The following is a 6,000-nucleotide window of genomic DNA, read 5'->3' as shown; positions in this document are numbered from 1 at the left end:
TGGCTGGGCTAAATAGAGGGGGGCGATTTTAGGCCACCTGCAGACCGGTGGTTGAATTTTTTGAGTTTTTAGGGTTTTGTAGTCGGAAATATTCTCGTGATCATTTTCTGCCAATCAAAACAAGCAGTCATTTGCTGGATTTAATGATAAATGAAGGCCTTGTGAAATAACATTCACATTTAATGTGAATGAATTCATTACTGTGAAATAATTCAATTCACTATTTACAGTGAATTAAAAATGGGGTCGGTATTGCAAATGGCCAAGTGGTGCATCTACAACGGCAGAAATCCTGTAGCTAACAATACTGCTTCATTTCCTCAGTGATCGGTCTTCTTAGCAGCTCTGATCGCCTGTCAGGGAAAGAATTGTTGCTTGATGAGACTGGCTATCCCTCACAGTTTCCACTTTCCCCTCAAGGGTGTCAAGGGTTTAGTATCTAACGTCAAAGTTTGTGCTCCCAAGCCAGAGTTGTGTCTTCAGTTTGAATTCAAGTGAAGCAGTTGTCTGCTTCTGAGTTTAGATCAGTTGCAAATAAAATACTAAAATGTTAAGTACAAAACATAAGTTTATCTACCTTTGACTTATTTTTACGGAAAGACCAAAGATGTTTTGGACCTGTTAATAAACATGTTCTTTCACCACATTAAGAAACTGTACCATAGAGTGTCACCTGGGTGGCTCAGTTGGTTGAGCATCCGACTCTTGATTTCATGATCTCACAGTTCATGGGCTCGAGCCCCATGTCAGGCTCTGTGCTGACAGTGCAGAGCCTGCTTGGGATTCTCTCTCTCCCTCTCTCTGCCCCTTTCCTGCTCTCACTCTCAAAATAAATAAAATAAAAACTTAAAAAAAAATAAATTGTATTATAAAGAAGCAGCTACCTCTGGAAGTTGAAGTGGTACATTCATAAATGTGCTAATTTACAGAATGCTGATATGTGGTAGTTCACAACTGTCAACTTCCTCATTTTCACTGGAAATTAAGGTTATTAGGGGCTAAGAATGCTAATCAATATATGTAAGTGAGAGTACTAGAAACAATAAAGAAGGGACGCATCTCGAAAGGCCTGAAAGGTATGAAAGATGTGTTTTGTTAAGAAAAAAAGGAAAGCAATTTTATCCTACAGTAGTTGCACAGAGGTTGTAAAAAGGCTGTTCCAGAATGAGGAAGGAAGAGGAAAGGACAAAATCCCGCATGGGCATAGAAAGCTGTAAAGGGTCTACAGAAGGGGGCAGGAGTGGAGGAGAGAAAAAAAAAAAAAAAAAAAAGGGGAATATCTTATTCATGTGGGTAAACTGGCTGATTGAATGCATTTATTTTTAATTTTTTTTTAAGAAATGAGCCCAATAGTATATGAATGCAAAACTAGATGTTGAAAGTCCCTCCTAAAAGTAAAAAGTTTCTTGGATTGTTGGAAATTTGTCAACGTCCTAGCTGTCCATGTCTTGGTAGAAAGCGATTAGTCACACCTCCAGTTATCTAAAGTGAATGTTACAGGGACAGCTACATTTCCTTGTCAACTACATTATAAAGAACTCTTTATCAAATCTTTAACCATGGCCATTTAAAGCCTTTTGTCACTCACAGATATTGTTTTACAAAAAAAGACTGTCTCACGGACCCATGGTAAAGACTACAATAGGTACTTGGGGGTACAGGCTTCTGATGTCATTGTTTAGGTAATTTTAAGATCATATCCCTGGACAAATGGTTTCTAGAACAAATAGAAAAGCTTGTGGATTCATAAAACTGCTAATCCCAAATCAAGAAACACCTGAAGTTATCACGTGAGACTGAGTACACTGATAAAGAATGATTATGATTTCTTCTGTGACCTTTGCTTAGAATATTGCTGGTTCTTTAATGTTTTTCATTTTTTTTGGTTTCAGAAACCCTTTCTGTTAAATGAGCTATATAACACACAGCAGTTCAGTCGATTATGTCTTTGTAAACAAAAACAAACATTTATCTTTTCTCCCTGCCTCATCCATCCAGAGTTTGGAAACTCTTACTGAATGTTATTTTCATGGCAGTATTTGAATGTTCAGTAAGAATTTGTTCTCTTTATAACGAGACAATTTGAAACACTGGTTATATTAGGCTTTGACTGGAATGTTATATTTGAGAATGGTGTGCTTAGAATCAGAGATGACCAGTTTTAAGAACTAAGGTGGACTTTAAGGAGCCAGAGCTTATAAAGCCTTCCTGGACAACCTGCCTGGCTTATAGGATTCCCAGCCTTCCAGGTGAGTAAGGAAGGATACTTCCTGGCAGGCCCAGAAATTTAGGATATTTTGGGGATCTTGAGAAGGAATTCACCCAAATCTGTAGTGAAGTCTGATGGTGAGTTCTCCCAGCCTTGAGGCTTTTATTTTTTTGTTTATTTTATTTTTGAGAGACAGAGCATGAGCAGGGGAGGGGCAGAGAGAGAGGGGGACACAACCCGAAGCAGGCTCCAGGCTCTGAGCTGTTAGCACCAAGCCTGACGCAGGGCTCGAACCCACGAACTGTGAGACAACCTGAACTGAAGACTGTGAGATAACCTGAGCCAGGCACCCCTAGCTTTGAGGCTTTTAAAAGTCCAATCTGAGATCCCTAATAAAAGTTCCAGCCAAACAAACTTAAAAAGGACTATGACGTCAATTACTACTTTTGCTACACTTACAACCAGGTCAAATTTGATAAGACTAGACTTGCTACAAACAAAAACAGTCTTACCTTGATTATCTTTGATGAAAATGGGGGTAATTTTAGGTTTCAATGGAAAACTATAACCCACCATTGTGGATTATCAGATTCTAGTCCTGTTCATTCTCTTTGAGCTATTTTCACCTCTTTGTAAGCTGGATCATGCCACCTTGTGTATTTTGTCAGTAAATAACTTTTCCAATTTTCTTCCACCCTCCTGATTCGGCACCGATAGGTGCCCATTTCCTTAAGCCCTGCAAGCTGAAGGGAACTTCAAAGGATTTATCACAACGGTTTGGGCCACTCAGGAAGTTCACCAGAACACGGTCGTCTGAGCTCCAGGAAATACCCATGACTGTGAGACTGCCACTACCATTCTGACTCTGCCTTTTAAAGACACTTCAAGACCAGTGTTTAGAAATCATTTTGACTGCCTGTCCTCTGCACTCAAACTGAGTTTATAATCTGCTCCAACTACTAATTTTTGTTTTCCCTTTTCTTTCTCCATGAATCTATGCCTTCTTTCCCTTTGCACATCTCCTACCTCCCAACTTCTAACCTGAATCTTCTCTCCACAGCCACCATCTCAGCTTCTGGTCCTTGAAACATCTTGGGAAGTCTTAGGGGAAATAAAGGAAGTCTTAGATGGGGGGGCGGGGGGGGGGGGCATACCACTGTGGCATAACAATTATTTTGTGTTAACGGCATTTGAGAATCAACAGATATAGGAAGAGGCTTTTTTCCCTGAACTCCCTTTTTATCTGCCTAAAAGCAGAACCTCCCCCAAAGAACTCAACTGTTGCAGTTTTGACTCTGGCATCACAAATGAGCAGACATTGTCACAAAACTATCCAATCTCCCATCTATTCTCCTAAGGGCCCATTTATCCATTCTGAACATCATTTGTTTTCCCCTCAGTGCCCTCTCTTTCCCTCCCCTCCCCTTATTAAGACGGTGTATATAAGCCCCAAATCCTGCCTCCGGCCCCACCTTTCTCTGAATGCTCTGTGTCATGTGAATAAAAATCTACATTTTCTCTTGCTCATCTCTCATTTGTCAGTTTAATTCACAGGCCCTCAACTACTGAATCTAAGAGGGTAAAGGAGAGATTTTTCCTCCCCAACAGGAGACATTGTTAAGTCCAGCAGCATGCTCACAGGAACCCCAGCAAAACTGGCAATTTCTCATCTAGCAACTACAATTAGACATTTAAAAGTTTCCTTATTCTTGAAGTGCAACAGTTTAAAAAACAGCATCGAAGTTTTCCATTCAGATGGGCCATGACTATTTTTTTTTCATTTTATAGCCCTCGCTACAAAGGCGTTTAACTACTTTTAGCCAAATTTTAGTCATTATTTTCAAATGTTTACAGCACAGTAAGCTGTAATTTTAGACACTGAAAAACAAGACAAACTCATGCAATCAAACTAATTACATTATGGCACCGATAAGAGGCAAAATGTAAAACAGAGGTAGATCTGCAAATTGCCATACAGTTTGCAAGTTCCAATTATAACTGACTCTCTTTGAAACATCAGTTTTATATAAATATTTATCCAGTAGCACATCATAAACCACAGGGTTATAATAATTTCTTTTGCCATGTAAACGTGCAACTGAGAGTTAAAACTATTAAACTTTGCAACACATGATTCTTTTTTTTTTCAAGAGCAAAGTAATATGGAACCCATATGACTCATAAGAAAACCTTAAAACTAAATTATTACACTTTAAGCGGCACTGGCTAAATTCTGAAGGAGTAGGCATTAAAATAGAACTTAGTTTTGGAGCGCCTGGTTGGCTCAGTCAGTAGAGCATGTGACTCTTGATCTTGGGGCTGTATGTTTGAGCCTCATGTTGGGTGTAGAGATTATTAAAAATCAAATCTTAAATAGAATATAGTTTTTTTTTTTTTTTTTTTTTGGCATTTAAAGGTTTTCATGCAAAGTTTTTGGTCTCTTGATTTTGACTCTGACCTCTTTATCTTTACTATTGATGGGGGAGCACGAGGCAAGCTGAGGGCAAAATACAGGCTGGCACACCACCCCCCTCCCCCGACCAGGTGGAATGTGTGATAGTCCTCGGATACTCCTGGCTACCCAAGAACAAAGGAAAGGGGTTTAAATGCTTGCCATGGTAACGTGGGAAACTAAGGCAAATGAAAAATTAAATTCCCTTACTGCCTACAGCCCACTGACAAGTCCTTGAGACCAGCAGAGTGACCTCCCTCTAACTCAGCTACCTCAAGGATGACACTTTGCTGGGGGCAAAAGAGAACCTTGGCTTAATATTATCCCAACCTCGAGGATCCTATAAGTCAACTTCCTTTATCTCAACTCTCCCAAGATATACGCTGGAGATCATACTCCAAGTTTATGGGCCTTCGATATACATCTAAAGGGTCTCATGACTGAGGGTTTATTAAGTGGTAATAAGTGGCATTTCCCTAGCAACAGCTAGCCCCTCAAGATCCTGGAAACCTTGCTTCCAAAATTCCTTAGAGGCTTACTTTATCCCTGACCCCCTCCCAACCTGAGGGTATGTAATGAGTTACCTATTATGACCCCATGAAGCTCTTCCTGCCCATGGGTCCTGTCCCCTTGTTTTAATAAAATCACCTTTGCACCAAAGGCGTCTTCAAGAATTCTTTCTTGTCGGCTCTAGACTACCCCACCATCACCCCAAAACTTCATCAGTATAACATTCTTAGTGTAAGGAAAGGCTAGTTTAATGGTCCTGGAAACTGTGCATTTAGGGTAAACCATAATATTTTATCTGATTCTACTAAACCAAATACACTACTTGAGGTTCTCATTTGTAAATTAATCAAAAACAAATGTTTGTCATCAATTTATCCCCAATCATCAATTTATACAATATCGCAAAGATAAAAGAGATCACTTCAGGTGTTGGCAATGTTTCATGAAAGCACCACGGTGGGGAGGGGTGGGTGGAGTGACCAACCAGATTAGGACAACCACCTTTCATTTAGTTTTTCCTTGAAAAAAAGTCAAATTGCTTTCAATTTTCTGGAGTGAAAATGGCAGGATATTAAGATACACAGGCCAACTGCTGCTTTCATATCCTCATAAGATACTAGTATTTTCTAAAATGTAATTTGCTACAGGGCTCACAGAGGAGCACCTTTCACATCAGATATGTTTGCTCAGCAGGAAATCGGTTTTTGTATACTCTAGTTCAGGAAGTCTGCCAAGGAAGTAAAGGGAACCCAACCCTACAATGCCTACCTGGAATCCTAGAAGGGAAAAATAAAGCCATTCAAATAAAGTTGATTTAGCAATACCCTGA

The sequence above is a fragment of the Panthera uncia genome, chromosome D1 (genome assembly GCF_023721935.1).
Source record: "Panthera uncia isolate 11264 chromosome D1, Puncia_PCG_1.0, whole genome shotgun sequence".
Lineage (NCBI taxonomy): Eukaryota > Metazoa > Chordata > Mammalia > Carnivora > Felidae > Panthera > Panthera uncia.
This window is presented reverse-complemented; position numbering follows the sequence as displayed.